A 16,052-nucleotide genomic window follows, 5' to 3' on the forward strand; every position below is an offset into this window, starting at 1 on the left:
TGCAGAGCTTGAGAAATATAAAAATAAAGTGCGAGATTGGCTCCATTATTATCAAATAATGGAGGCATACAATTTGGACAAAAAAGTTGGTTTCCAGGTGGAAAAATCAAAATTGGAAACAGAATTGTTAGATCCAAAAATTAAGAATTTGTCAAGAATGTATAACTTGCTGTTGAAATGGAACACTCAGGATGAAACGGTGAAATCAGCTATGATTAAATGGGCACAAGATGTTGGACATAACATAATGATGGCTGACTGGGAACAGTTATGGACCACAGGTATGAAATTCACGGCATTTAATGCCCTAAGAGATAATTTAATGAAAATGATTTATAGGTGGTACATGACACCAGTCAAGCTTGCAAAAATTTATCATTTGCCCGACAATAAATGTTGGAAATGTAATGAGACTGAAGGTACATTCTTTCACCTTTGGTGGACATGCCCACCACGGAAAAAGTTTAAAGACTATTTACAGAAATACTGTAAAATTAATGTTAGAAAAATGTTGGAATGAAGTTATATGGCTTTAGTAGAAATGTTATAAGGAATTAAGTATAAATAAATAGAGTATTAAAGGAAAAAAATAAGGTTAGAATGTGTTAAGATAATTATAGGATAGAAAACAGAGGAAGATGGAAAGGAATTGCTGAAACAATTAACAGAAGTGGAATACAAAAAGGGAGGTGTGAGGAGGTCGGGGAAATAAGTGAATGAAAGATGGGATAATGAAATTGTTTCATTTGTTTGATTGTTTTTGTTTTGTTTTGCTAGTTTAATGTGTCAATGTTATGTAGTGTTTTTGTATTGTATTGTTTTTGTAGTGTTTAAATTGTTGGAAAAGTAATAAATATAAAATAATTATATGCCGCCAGGTCTCGCACCTGCCTCCTGACACTGGCTTTTCTTAGCGGAGATTCCCTGTCCAGGCCTCTCTCACTGTTCTTCCTCCTTTGCCCTGGGTGGATATTCCAGCTCTGCTCCAACTGGGATTTATTTATTAAATTGTTATACCTCTCTTCATATGAAGATCACAAGATAAAAATATGTGTGACACTGAAAAAGATGAGTATTAAAGGTGAATAACACTGAGTGTGGAAAAGAATAGAAAGAAGATGAAACCAGTGGTGTGTCCACCTGAATGTAACATGATAACAACAACAACAACAACAACAACAACAATGTGTAAAGAAGAAACCAATTTTCAAATCAGTTTCATATTCCCTGGCTGTATTTCTCAGCCACGATTGTGACTCAGAATCTTAGCCACACTTTTTTCTAGAATATCAACTGGACATAGGAGCCAGAAAATCCCTGGGATTTCATCCAGACATTCCTTCAGTGTGGGCAGCAGCAGCAGCGGAGGAAGGAAGGAAGCAACTTCGGAGACAAAGCATTTCCTTCAGAAGGTCTTCCCCGGGGGGCAGCAGGCTTGATATACTGCTCAGTGGGGACACCTTGGCTTTATACTGTTAGGGTCTGGATACCAATCACAATCCCTTGGAAATGTCTCAAGAACCCTTAAGATCCAATTTCACCAACTCCCAAGTAACACTGAGCCCTAGAGGAACCGTCTATGCTGAGTTGAGGCACCTCTGGCCCTCCAGATGTGGTTGGACTCAAAGGACCACCTGCCCAAGCAAGGATGGCCCATGGCCAGGGAGGATGGGAGTCTTATCTGGTGGGACAAACTTTCCCCTTCTTCCCCCTCCCCTGAAAACGCTGAATATCTGTATTTCGTTTCCTCCTTCCTCCGTGATCTCCAACATCTTCCTGATACAGTCCAACCAACAGCACATATTCCCAAATCATCTTGCACCGCTGACTTCCTGCGGCGGCTGCGTTGTGTCTGGGACACTGGCAATGGAACAGCACCTTCCACTGGATGAGAGGATAGAGGGTTAAATCAGGGCTGGCCAACTGGGACTCCGCTCCCTCCCCTCCTTGCCCCTTCCTGCACCTCCTGCCTGAGGGGGCTGCCTCAGTTTCCCTTATGGGAGAGCAGGCCGCGAGAACAGCCTTGTCTCTGCCCCCCAAAATACAGGAAACACGACAAAGAAGGCCTTGGAGTGTCATTGTGGAACATAACAACAACAACAACAACAACAGGTTGTAAGTCACTTTGGGCTGCCCTGGGCAAGAGAAAGAGACTAATAGATTAAATAAATAAATAAAAATAACAATACAGTGGTGCCTCGCAAGACGAAAAGAATCCGTTCTGTGATTCTCTTCATCTAGCAGTTTTTTCGTCTTGCGAAGCAAGCCCATTGAAGGATTAGCGGATTAGCGCTATTAGCGGCTTACCTGCTGATCGGATCAGCTGATAAGCACCTTAGCGGCTTAGAAAAAGGGGGGGGAGGAAAAAACCCCCGCAGGAACTCGCAAGACATTGTCGTCTTGCGAAGCAAGCCCATAGGAAATTCGTTTTGCGAAGCACCTCCAAAACGGAAAACTCTTTCGTCTAGCGAGTTTTCCGTCCTGCGAGGCATTCGTCTTGCGGGGCACCACTGTAACTGAAACTGCAGTACAGTGGCACCTCGGGTTAAGTACTCAATTCGTTCCGGTGGTTAAGAAAGTGTTCTTAACATAATGGGGCCTCCTGCTGCTGCCGCCGGAGCACAATTTCTGTTCTCATCCTGGGTTAGCGGAGTCTGTAACCTGAAGCGTATGTACAAGAGAAACAGCCATTTTAGATCTGGTCCTAACCAATATTGATGACCTGGTTAGTGGGAATAAAAAAATTCCTTCCAGTAGCACCTTAAAGACCAACTGAGTTAGTTCTTGGTATGAGCTTTCGTTTTTATTTTGACTATGGCAGACCAACGCGGCTACCTATCTGTAACTGGTTAGTGGGGTAGAATTGGAAGGATCATTAGGCGCGAGTGATCATGCTCTTCTGAAGTTTACTATACAGCGGAAAGGAGCAGCCAAGCATACTAGGACTCAATTTCTTGACTTTAAGAAAGCCGACGGAGTCTTGGCTGTTTACTTCGTGAGCAACCACACACATTCCTCACAGTAAGTATACAAACCGCATGTCTGAAAAATTACAGGAGAACCATCCTGAAATCATTTTAACTCTCCCAATGCCATAATAATAATAATAATAATAATAATAATAATAATAATAATAATAATTTATTATTTATACCCTGGCTATCTGGCTGAGTTTCCCCAGCCACTCTGGGGAATCAAGTGTTAAAAACAATACAGCATTAAATATTAACAACTTCCTTAAACAGGGCTGCCTTTAGATGTCTTTAAAAATAAGATAGCTGCTTATTTCCTTGACATCTGATGGGAGGGCATTCCACAGGGCAAGCGCCACTACCCAGAAGGCCATCTGTCTGGTTCCCTGTAACCTCACTTTTTTGCAATGAGGGAAGCGCCAGAAGGCCCTCAGCGCTGGATTTCAGTGTGCAAGTAGAACGATGGAGGTGGAGACGCTCCTTCAGGTATACAGGACTGAGGCCGTTTAGGGCTTAAAAGGTCAGCACCAACACTTTGAATTGTGCTCAGAAATATACTCAAATATTCCTTTGCAGCAAGGGAGGCAAATGGAAGCCTTCCCATTGTCTTTGCATTTACGAATACTGCCTTAGGGAGGGATGAACAGGGTGAGCCTGTGACCTGGATTCAGGAACTAAAGTATTTACCATCACAAAAGAATGGCCAGGCTGCCCAGGTAATGCAGTTAGTGACCATTAACAGGTATCCTTGAGGACAGGTTTTCTGCTGTAGACCGCCTCCTGTGATCTATTCCTGCTGTAGACAGTCTCCTTCTGTATATTTGGGGGGCGGTGGTCTTGGGTGGGCAATTTTAAAAGACTACCGGTATATAAGGCCTTTCACACCTCCCTCCTGGTTGTGGTGAGGGGGGGACACTGTTGCAATAAAGTTGCAGGCTTACTAGCCGCTTTGCTTCGCCATATACACTGGTTGGCCTCTGTTATTTTCTCCTACCTACTGTATTTTTCGCTCCATAAGGCACACCTGATCATAAGGCGCACCTAGTTTCTAGAGGGGGAATTCAAGAAAAAAAATATTATTTAAAGGGAGCGCTGAGCACAGCTCCCCGGTGCCCTGCGGAGGCGTTGCGCCACTTAGAACCTAAAATAGCTAGAGGGAGCGCTGCGCAGCACTCTCTCTAGCTGTTCTGGCTTCTGGGGTAGCCTGCGAAGCCTCCGCAGGGCAGCAACGAGCCTTCATCCCGGGCTTCCCCCGCCAGCCCTGACAAGCTCTGGGAGTATTCCCCACCTCCCTCAAAAGCCCTCAGGAGCTGCACACCCTTTAAGGAGCGCGCGGCTTCTGCGGGAAGTGGGGGAATTCTGTAAGATAATTTGGGGAGGTTTTTCTAATGAGAAGATATTGTCACAGATGCTTGTTTTTGCCATTCTCAAAAGTGTGAATTTGTGTCTGCAGAGATTACATGCCTTTTCTTCACAGAAAAATGTTATAAAATAAACATACAGAGTTGAGGGGAAACCTTAATCCCATTGTTCCTTTGCAAATTTATACACACAGCTTGCAGGGCAGCAGCTGAAGGAGGAGCAAAAAGGTTTTCTTGTGTGTGTGTGTTTCTTTGTGGCTGATTAGCTGCTCTCCCTATGCAAAGGTCAGAGGGGGCAGGGTTTCTGTTGAGGCAGGGGATTAGCTGTGGGGGGAGCTTATCAGAGCTAGCAGGGCAGCGGCACGCGCCCAGAGGCGCGCACAGTTTAATCCATCTTTTAGATTTAGGGGAGCTAGTCTCAAACGTTTGTTGGGGGAGACCTAGGTTTTGGCTTGAGAGCAGTAAATGTGAAAAGGATCTAGGAGTCTTGGTTGACCACAAACTTGACATGAGCCAACAGTGTGACGCGGCAGCTAAAAAAGCCAATGCAATTCTGGGCTGCATCAATAGGAGTATAGCATCTAGATCAAGGGAAGTAATAGTGCCACTGTATTCTGCTCTGGTCAGACCTCACCTGGAGTACTGTGTCCAGTTCTGGGCACCACAGTTCAAGAAGGACACTGGCAAACTGGAACGTGTCCAGAGGAGGGCAACCAAAATGGTCAAAGGCCTGGAAACGATGCCTTATGAGGAACGGCTAAGGGAGCTGGGCATGTTTAGCCTGGAGAAGAGGAGGTTAAGGGGTGATATGATAGCCATGTTCAAATATATAAAAGGATGTCACATAGAGGAGGGAGAAAGGTTGTTTTCTGGGGCTCCAGAGAAGCGGACACGGAGCAATGGATCCAAACTGCAAGAAAGAAGATTCCACCTAAAAAATTAGGAAGAACTTCCTGACAGTAAGAGCTGTTCGACAGTGGAATTTGCTGCCAAGGAGTGTGGTGGAGTCTCCTACTTTGGAGGTCTATAAGCAGAGGCTTGACAACCATATGTCAGGAGTGCTCTGATGGTGTTTCCTGCTTGGCAGGGGGTTGGACTCGATGGCCCTTGTGGTCTATTCCAACTCTATGATTCTACAGAATCAACCCCTTAGAATTCTAAGTTCGAAGAGGTTCAATGAACAGATGGTTTGCAGTGGAAGAGATCTGTACAAGTAGCTAAATGTGAAGCAGTAAAAACGAAAGTGCAACCTTGTGAGCAGAATACTCGACACATCTTGGGGTCTTTGTGTAATAACTGTGCAAGTCAGACTTGAGGCAAGCGCTGAAGGCTCTTCAGGGCTGGCAACCTCTTCCCAATCCCACTGGGTTCCAACAACCGCACTAACACTTAACTGTACAGAATAGGCACCTGAATGCAGAAGCCAATCCAAAGGGGTGGCTGGTAGTGGAGGTGGTGAAAGGCGTAAGTTCCGAGTTTTTCATGTGCGCTAAAACTCAGTCTGCTTGGTTGTTGTTTTTTATATTAAAAAAATATTTTTACCAACATGCTATAATATTATTGTTTTAGTTAAATAAATTGTTTAAGCGGTAATTAAGGAAATGATTATTTTTCTCCTTCCAATAAATTACACCAGAACTGTTGTCCAAATATAGACAGTTAACTTATTAAACCTCAGAATGATTTCATAATTATCTGTCTATGTATTTCTAACAGTGTAACCAAATCAGAAATTTTTGATTTAAACAGAATCATACTGACTAGTGATTTACCATAAATTGTGATTGAAATCAATTTGCTTTATATCAAACCCACCCTGATTGCAATCTACCACAATGTCTGAAATAAGGATGGCACTATACAGAGGCGAACAGGAGAATGTCCTGGCAACGGCTACTACTTAGGGGTCTGAAAGGGATAAATGAAAATATTATGAATCCTCACACACTCAGTTTCATCTGCAGGGAAGCCAAGATGCATCCTAGCAGGACTTTTGGGTTTGGGCTAGGCTACCAAATGGTGGTATTCAGGACAATCCAAAGTATGGAGATGAGTCCTAGTGAATACAGATGATCTGGGACTGCCAGACTGCCAGCAGGGAGACTGGGGAAGAAGATGTGATGGAAGGGGAGGGGTCTCCGTCGAGGCTCCTCCCCTTCCTTTAACCCTTCCCTGGACTCCCTCTCTCCCTTTCCCCAGCCAGGCGACCCCAGGGAGAATGGGGGGCCTCAGCCCCACCCCCAGCCCTGCTTGGGGTCCTCCTTCCCCTTCCCGCCAAGGCCTCCCGGGGGGGGCAGGGCAGCTGAGCATCTCTCGGCCCCCCAGGAAAGAGAAAGGGGAGTCTGGCGGTGCTGCTGCTGCTGCCCAGGAGATCTTGCAGGTCTTGGGTCCCCCCCCCCTTCCCCACTGGGTCGGGGCCCCTGTCGACGGGCCCCAGGGAGGGCGCTTTCCTTGGGGGGGGTCTCTTTGTCCTCCCCCCATATCCCCCCCTGTATTCCCCCCCCTTCTCTCCCTCTTTACCTCTTGGTCCTCCGCCTCCCTGGCCCCGGATTAGTCCGCTTTCCTTGTCTGCACTAGAAAGGGCGGGGGGGGGGTTTCTCCACTGACGCCCCTCCTCCTTTCCCTGTCTGGCAACTTCCGGCGCGTTTGGCAGCGTCACTTCCGGCTCCTTTCCCGACGCGCGTGTCCCTAGAGCTACGTCTCCGAGAGCAGCCCCCCCTCCCAGTGTCCGGAGGGGAAGGCGACGGGGCGGCGCTGCCTCTGGCCTCCTGCTCTGGGGGCTCCATGGGGACCCGGCCCCCGCCCCCCCCCAACTGGGCAAGTGGAGGCCGGGGGAGGGTCTCCTTCTGGGCCTCCTTCTGCATGCCAAGCCCTCCGCCGGGGTCCTTCTGCCTGCGGAGCAAGGGCTGCATGGCTGAGCTTCGCCCCCAAACAGCCCAGCCCAGCTCCAGACACCAGCCCCTCTCCCCCCCCCCATTGAAACACCACCCCCTGGATTGAGAGGGGTTCCTGAGTGTTGCCTTGTCACTCACCTGCAACACCACAAGAGTCCTGGGAAAGGAAGGGGGGGGAGCATTTCTGCAGGCTGAGGTCCCTCCCTCCCTCCAGCTGCCCAGGCCCCAGCACCTCCCCCTAAGAGGGAAGGGTCCCAGTCTGGAAACCCCCCCCCCTTCCTGCTGGAGATGAGGCAGTGAGGGACTCCAGACAGAGAGAGGCGCCCTTGCTCTGGAATTCCCTTGCCAGCAGGGAGGCTTCAAAAGCCCCCCCCCCCAATGCCTCCCCCTTCCCTCATTTAGGAGGGAGACTTCTCATCTTGTGGTTGGGTCATTTCAACTCGTGTTTTTCTCTCTTTTAATACTGTTGTTGGTTTCCTTCTTTAAATTATTCCGTTCACTAGTGATATTTCACACAGCGTTTGTGAATGCAAAGCAATTGTGGCTCTTATGATCCCTGGAGGGTATTAAGTGTTGTTCTAACCTCCCTATTGCAGGTGGAAAGAGGAATGTGGGGCCTGCTTATAATATCTTAGGGTGGCAGGATTAAGATTTGGGACTGGGACTTTCAGATTCACATGAGATTTCTTCTGCAAAGAGGCCTGAAAATGTTTGGCTTTACCTGTCCCAGTTGTCGACCCAATAGCCCCAGTTGGGCTTCTCCAGCCAGGTGCCAGGGCAGGGCAGGAGGCTGCGTTGGCCGGTGAAGACAGAAGCAGCAGAAGAGTTTGGATTTAATATCCCGCTTTATCACAACCCTTAAGGAGTCTCCAAGCGGCTGACATTCTCCTTTCCCTTCCTCCCCCACAACAAACACTCTGTGGGGTGAGAGGGGCTGAGAGACTTCAGAGAAGTGTGACTGGCCCAAGTAACCCAGCAGCTGCAGCTGCAGGTGGAGGAGCGGGGAATCGAACCCGGTTCCCCAGATTACAAGACTACTGCTCTTAACCACTATACCACACAGCCCTGGTGGAGAACCGGTAGGGGAACCGAGGCATTGCTGGAGCTTTTACCCACCAACTGCTGCTGCTTCCCAACCCGCAAGCGGCAGCTGCAGCCGCTGCAACAAACCGCCTGAACGCCATGGGAGGAATGAAGGAGGGAGGGGGTGACGAAGAAAGTGCATGAGGAAGTGGCACAGAGAAGGGGCACAGAAAAGGAAGGAAGGGCGGACTGAGGGAGAGGGAGGAGGAGCAAGAGGAAAACTCAGCAGCAGCCGGCAGCCAGCGTCACACCCCCTTCCCAGCGCCACCCTTCTGAGGCAGGCAGGCGGGTGAGCCGACTCCCCCCGTTGATGGCACCCGGTGTGGGACAAGATTGCTCGTCCCTGAGGAGAAAAGCGCCGCCGGGTAAGGGAGAGGGAAAGAACGTGCGTGCTGGCAATCCACGCGGCGATTCCCGGACCGTCCGCAGGCCAGATCTAGAAGGCAATTGCGCCTGATCCGGCCCACAGGCCTTAGTTTGCCAACCCAGATGCTTGGAGATTCAGACCCCCATTAGAACAAGAGTAAACATGTTCTTCTGATTCAAAGGATTCTGCGGGAAGAAGAAACATGATCTGGATATTGAAGGAACTGCCTAGAGGATTAAAGACTGTAGAGATCCAGCCAAGAACTGTACCAGATCAAAACTCAACATGGATGATAATGAGGGGTGAAAAGAGTTCATTGTATAGATGGAGACTAAATAAGGGTTTATTTGAAAAGCACTGAATTACAACATATTCCAATTACGTTAGAGTATCAGAAAATGTTAAAAACATTTGGAAATATAGGGGAGGATGAAACTTTCACTTTTACGAAGGATTTCAACCATAAAGAGAAAAGTTTTACCTAAGATACTGCTTTTATTCTAAATGATACCAATAATAAATAATTTCATGATTACTCTGCAGGGGAAAACAGAATAAAGTATAAAATTTTGATAGATACTAAAAATAGAGGTAGCTTCGCCCTGCTAGATTTTCTACTACGAGGCAGCCTCTTTGTTTTGGTTAAAAGAATGGATATTGTTGGACAACACACTATTGCTGGATTCTCAGTGGAATCTCGGTTGTAGAACGCTTCAGAAGTTGAACGTTTGGCGCTTTCAAACGCCAAGAACCCAGAGGTGAATGCTTCCATTTTTGAACGCAATTTGTAAATAAAATTATACACAGTGGTGCCTTAGGTTAAGTACTTAATACGTTCCAGAGGTCCGTTCTTAACCTGAAGCACCACTTTAGCTAATGGGGCCTCCTGCTGCTGCTCCGCCGCTGGAGCACGGTTTATGTTCTCATCCTGAAGCAAAGTTCTTAACCTGAAGCACTATTTCTGGGTTAGCAGAGTCTGTAACCTGAAGTGTATGTAACCCGAGGTAGCACTGTATTAATAAAATTATCTATATATAAAGCAATTGAAACACTTCCCACACTGTTGGGTTGAAATAAGCGACAGACGAATGGCAAGCTGTCATACAGGAGGCATCTCTCGACCATGTATCGGAGAGTCCCTTTTATTGAATATTACAGCATTTCCACATATGTGCTTGTTGCTGATTGGTTAACATGAATACAATGCAAGGGTTGAAAATAGGTATTAATCATCAATAGATTAAAGGGTGGAAAGGGAACACAGAATTGGACAGGCGTGAAACCTCCTTATTAAACTATTAACTAGTGATTGAGTATCAAGACTTAAACTATTGCTAATGATTGATTTTGCATGACATGAAAGAACATAACAATCGCGTTCTGTAGATGTGGTCAAAAATGCGTCAAGAACAGGTCAGGGTACTGAACTCAATGTGAACTGATCAGAACATTCCCAGACCCATGCGTAGAGGCAAAAACATCCCAGCATCCATCCCAGCACCACACTCCTTCCATTCAAACCATTTTAGATTTTTCAGTTTGTGGATTGTAGGGTTTCAACTCTTAAAGCTTTTCCTCCTTGCGATTCCATTGATGGTTTCTAAGAACATCAGGACTGAAGCTCTATGTACGCTCCATATACGTAAGTGGTTTTCCCTTTTTGAGTTCTCTGATGTTTGCTAAGGTTTCCACTTCTATTGACACTCTTTCCACACTCCATACATTTATTTGCTTGTCCCCGAGTGAGTCTGCTGATGTCGTCTAAGTTTCCTGTGTGTGAAATTAGGGTTCCACTCTGAAACTCTTTCAACTCTCCATACATTTAAATGGTTTTTCCCCTGTGTGAGTCCGTTGATGTCTTCTAGCATTTCTAACATTGATGAAGCCCTTTCCACACTCCTTACATTTAAATGGTTTTTCCCCTGTGTGAGTTTGATGATGGATACTAAGTGCTGTACCATCAATAAAGCTCTTTCCACATTCCATGCATTTAAATGGTTTCTCCCCTGTGTGAGTCCGTTGATGTCTTCTAACATTTCCAACATTGGTGAAGCCCTTTCCACACTCCTTACATTTAAATGGTTTCTCCCCTGTGTGAGTCCATTTATGTTCTCTAAGTTTTCCACTGCGACTGAAGCTCTTTCCACACTCAGTGCATTTAAATGGTTTCTCCCCAGTGTGAGTTTGATAATGGGTTCTCAGCTCTCTCCTCTCAATAAAACTCTTTCCACATTCCATACATTTAAATGGTTTTTCCTCTGAGTGAGTCCATTGATGTCTTCTTACTGATCCACTAGAAGTGAAGCCCTTTCCACACTCCTTACATTCAAATGGTTTCTCCCCTGTGTGAGTCCGTTGATGGATTCTAAGTGTTCCACTACAAGTGAAGCTCTTTCCACACTCCATACATTCAAATGGTTTTTCCCCTGTGTGAGTTTGATGATGGATACTAAGTGCTGTACCATCAATAAAGCTCTTTCCACATTCCATGCATTTAAATGGTTTCTCCCCTGTGTGAGTCCGTTGATGTTTTCTAAATGTTCCACTATCAGTGAAGCTCTTTCCACAATCCATACATTTATATGGTTTTTCCCCTGTGTGAGTCCATTGATGTTTTCTCAGTGTTTCACTGTGACGGAATCTCTTTCCACAATCCATACATTTATATGGTTTTTCCCCTGTGTGAATTCGATGATGGATTCTAAGTTTTCTACTCTCAGTGAAACTCTTATCACACAGCATACATTTAAATAGGTTTTCCACAGTGTGAGTTTTATGATGAATATTCAGTCTTCTATTTGTACTGAAACTCTTTCCACACTCCAAACATTTAAATGGTTTCTCCCCTGTGTGAATCCGTTGATGGATTCTAAGTGCTGTACCATCAAAAAAGCTCTTTCCACATTCCATACATTCAAATGGTTTCTCTCCTGTGTGAGTCCGTTGATGTTTTCTAAATGTTCCACTATCGGTGAAGCTCTTTCCACACTCCATACATTTATATGGTTTTTCCCCTGTGTGGGTTCGTTGATGGTTTTTAAGGTGTCCAATCTGACTGAAGCTCTTTCCACACTCCTTACATTTATATGGTTTCTCCCCCGTGTGAGTGTGTTTATGTATACGAAGGTTTGAACTCCAACCAAAGCTTTTTCCACACTCCATGCATTTAAATGGTTTCTCTCCTGTGTGAGTCCGTTGATGTTTTCCAAGTGTTCCACTGTCAGTGAAACTCGTCCCACACTCCATACTTTCAAATTGTTTCTCCTCTCTCTTTTCACATTCCATGAATTTATATGGTTTCTTTGTTATTCCCATTGGACATGGCCCTCCAGAATTTTGACTGCCTTCTCCATTGTCTTCTTTCAACAGGGAGGAGCGGGGGAAAAGGAAACCTAGGAAGAGAACAAAGGAATATTACACACATCAATTAGCACCTGCTCTTATTTTGACGTCTCGTACATTCTTTCCTGTCCTCCATATGTTCCAATTTTTTCGGAAAGACAGATGAAATAATGTTAATGGTAATGCATCATCAGCCTTTCCTAACCCTTAATTAAGCATTAATGAAGCAGCATTATCTTAGAATACGGTTGAACTGTGGGGTTTACGTTTTATAAAAAGTGGTTTCTCACAGGAAAGGGAGCTGCTCTATGTTCCATGAACCTGGCCAATATTCATCAGGGTCCAAAGATCATCATGAAGTTCTTCATCCTCTGCAGTATTATCCTCCGCCCCCCCCCTTTGGGCCACATTTCATCCCCTTCAACCTCTAGATGCTTATTAATCACCTGCACAGTTCTTTTGGCCTCAGGAGGTCCATACTGACCATTTTGGGAGACCCATATGTAAGTCTAGTGACAAGGCTTGGTGCTTGTGGTCGGTTGAAGGAGTGATCAGTTGGAGAATGTTCTTGGGGTGGGACCTCCATCTCTCAGCCTTGCATTCTTGAATGGAGAGAGCTGGAGATGCAGAAGGAAAGCAGCTGGAGCCTGACTGCTGGGAAGGCCAGATTGAGACACCCACCCCTATTATGATTTATAATAATTATATGCTGCCAGGTCTCGCATCCGCCTCCTGACACTGGCCTATCTTAGCGGAGATTCCCTGTCCAGGCCTCTCTCACTGTTCTTCCTCCTTTTCCCTGGGTGGCCAAGGGCTTCTAGATATTGTAGCTTTGACAATATTTCTTGGAGTTTTATGAAGAAGAATTTACAGGGGATGGGGGTAGGTCAAGGGCTTGAAAATGGTATAGGTGCAATTTATTCAGAACAAAAGGCAAAATTAATTGTGAACAATGTAGTGACAGAAGAGTTTAAGATTGAGAAAGGGACACGGCAAGGCTGCCCAATTTCTCCATTGCTCTTTATATCGGTCCTTGAGGTTTTGTTAAACATGATAAGAAAGGTCCAAGAGGTTAAAGGTATACAAGTGGGAGCTAAACAGTACAAACTGAAAGCATTTGCTGATGATTTAGTATTGACCTTACAGGAGCCAGAATCTAGTACTAAAAGGGTATTGGAACTGATTCAAGAATTTGGACAGGTAGCAGGTTTTAAGCTGAATAAGACAAAAACCAAGCATTTAGAGAAAAACTTAACTGTGAATGAGAGAGAGAAGTTTCAGGAGGAGACAGGACTAACACTGGTTAAGAAAGTGAAATATTTAGGGGTTAACATGACTGCCAAAAATGTGAATTTATTTAAGGATAATTATGAAAAATGTTGGATTGAAGTGAAAAAGGATTTAGAAATATGGACAAATTTGAAGTTATCATTGTTAGGCCGAATTGCTGTGATAAAAATTAATGTGCTGCCAAGGATGTTGTTTTTGTTTCAAACATTACAAAATTTGGATAAGATGGATTGTTTCAAGAAGTGGCAGAAAGATATTTCCAGATTTGTTTGGCAGGGCAAGAAGCCTCAAATAAAATGTAAGATATTAACTGATGCTAAAGAAAGAGGTGGATTTGCCCTGCCAGACCTTAAACTTTATTATGAATCAGCTGCTTTTTGCTGGCTGAGAGAATGGCTGCTTCTTGAAAACACTGACGTGTTGGATCTAGGTTTCAATAATGCATTTGGTTGGCATGCATATTTGTGGTACGATAAGGTAAAAGTACATAAAGCGATTAAAAATCATATTGTTAGAAAAGCATTGTTTAATGTTTGGGCAAGATATAAAGATTTGCTAGAAAAGAAAACCCCAAGATGGTTGTCACCAATGGAAGCGAAGGCACAGAAAAAACTCAAAATGGAGGCCAAATGGCCGAAATATTGGGAAATTCTGGAACAAGATGGAGACAGAATAAAATTGCAGAGCTTTGAAAAATTGAAAAATAAAGTGCGAGATTGGCTCCATTATTATCAAATAATGGAGGCATACAATTTGGACAAAAAAGTTGGTTTCCAGGTGGAAAAATCAAAATTGGAAACAGAATTGTTAGATCCAAAAATTAAGAATTTGTCAAGAATGTATAACTTGCTGTTGAAATGGAACACTCAGGATGAAACGGTGAAATCAGCTATGATTAAATGGGCACAAGATGTTGGACATAACATAATGATGGCTGACTGGGAACAGTTATGGACCACAGGTATGAAATTCACGGCATTTAATGCCCTAAGAGATAATTTAATGAAAATGATTTATAGGTGGTACATGACACCAGTCAAGCTTGCAAAAATTTATCATTTGCCCGACAATAAATGTTGGAAATGTAATGAGACTGAAGGTACATTCTTTCACCTTTGGTGGACATGCCCACCACGGAAAAAGTTTAAAGACTATTTACAGAAATACTGTAAAATTAATGTTAGAAAAATGTTGGAATGAAGTTATATGGCTTTAGTAGAAATGTTATAATTAAGTATAAATAAATAGAGTATTAAAGGAAAAAAATAAGGTTAGAATGTGTTAAGATAATTATAGGATAGAAAACAGAGGAAGATGGAAAGGAATTGCTGAAACAATTAACAGAAGTGGAATACAAAAAGGGAGGTGTGAGGAGGTCGGGGAAATAAGTGAATGAAAGATGGGATAATGAAACTGTTTGATTTGTTTGATTGTTTTTGTTTTGTTTTGCTAGTTTAATGTGTCAATGTTATGTAGTGTTTTTGTATTGTATTGTTTTTGTAGTGTTTAAATTGTTGGAAAAGTAATAAATATAAATTAATTATATGCCGCCAGGTCTCGCACCTGCCTCCTGACACTGGCTTTTCTTAGCGGAGATTCCCTGTCCAGGCCTCTCTCACTGTTCTTCCTCCTTTGCCCTGGGTGGCCAAGGGCTTCAGGATATTCTAGCTCTGCTCCAACTGGGATTTATTTATTAAATTGTTATACCTCTCTTCATATGAAGATCACAAGATAAAAATATGTGTGACACTGAAAAAGATGAGTATTAAAGGTGAATAACACTGAGTGTGGGAAAGAATTGAAAGAAGATGAAACCAGTGGTGTGTCCACCTGAATGTAACATGATAACAACAACAACAACAACAACAATGTGTAAAGAAGAAACCAATTTTCAAATCAGTTTCATATTCCCTGGCTGTATTTCTCAGCCACGATTGTGACTCAGAATCTTAGCCACACTTTTTTCTAGAATATCAACTGGACATAGGAGCCAGAAAATCCCTGGGATTTCATCCAGACATTCCTTTAGTGTGGGCAGCAGCAGCGGAGGAAGGAAGGAAGCAACTTCGGAGACAAAGCATTTCCTTCAGAAGGTCTTCCCCGGGGGGCAGCAGGCTTGATATACTGCTCAGTGGGGACACCTTGGCTTTATACTGTTAGGGTCTGGATACCAATCACAATCCCTTGGAAATGTCTCAAGAACCCTTAAGATCCAATTTCACCAACTCCCAAGTAACACTGAGCCCTAGAGGAACCGTCTATGCTGAGTTGAGGCACCTCTGGCCCTCCAGATGTGGTTGGACTCAAAGGACCACCTGCCCAAGCAAGGATGGCCCATGGCCAGGGAGGATGGGAGTCTTATCTGGTGGGACAAACTTTCCCCTTCTTCCCCCTCCCCTGAAAACGCTGAATATCTGTATTTCGTTTCCTCCTTCCTCCGTGATCTCCAACATCTTCCTGATACAGTCCAACCAACAGCACATATTCCCAAATCATCCTGCACCACTGACTTCCTGCGGCGGCTGCGTTGTGTCTGGGACACTGGCAATGGAACAGCACCTTCCACTGGATGAGAGGATAGAGGGTTAAATCAGGGCTGGCCAACTGGGACTCCGCTCCCTCCCCTCCTTGCCCCTCCCTGCACCTCCTGCCTGAGGGGGCTGCCTCAGTTTCCCTTATGGTGGAGCAGGCCGCGAGAACAGCCTTGTCTCTGCCCCCCAAAATACAGGAAACACGACAAAGA

At 44.7% G+C, this 16,052-nt stretch overlaps 3 protein-coding genes across 3 annotated transcripts in view; all 3 read right to left on the minus strand.

The window, feature by feature from the left end:
• LOC309525809 (uncharacterized protein) overlaps nucleotides 1–6,936 on the minus strand; it is a 41,410-nt gene extending 34,474 nt beyond the window's left edge. Inside the window, exon 1 of the mRNA XM_082211395.1 lies at nucleotides 6,854–6,936. The gene's annotated coding sequence lies outside the window, so the exon portion shown is untranslated. The remainder of the gene's footprint in view (nucleotides 1–6,853) is intronic.
• Nucleotides 1–16,052, minus strand: part of LOC309525796 (uncharacterized protein) — a 123,857-nt gene that overhangs the window by 82,847 nt on the left and 24,958 nt on the right. The gene's annotated exons all lie outside the window — the stretch shown is intronic.
• The window catches only part of LOC309525805 (uncharacterized protein), a 138,125-nt gene that overhangs the window by 62,958 nt on the left and 59,115 nt on the right, over nucleotides 1–16,052 (minus strand). The window lies entirely within an intron of this gene.

Source organism: Podarcis vaucheri (genome assembly GCF_965113315.1).
Source record: "Podarcis vaucheri genome assembly, chromosome: 2".
Taxonomy (NCBI): domain Eukaryota; kingdom Metazoa; phylum Chordata; class Lepidosauria; order Squamata; family Lacertidae; genus Podarcis; species Podarcis vaucheri.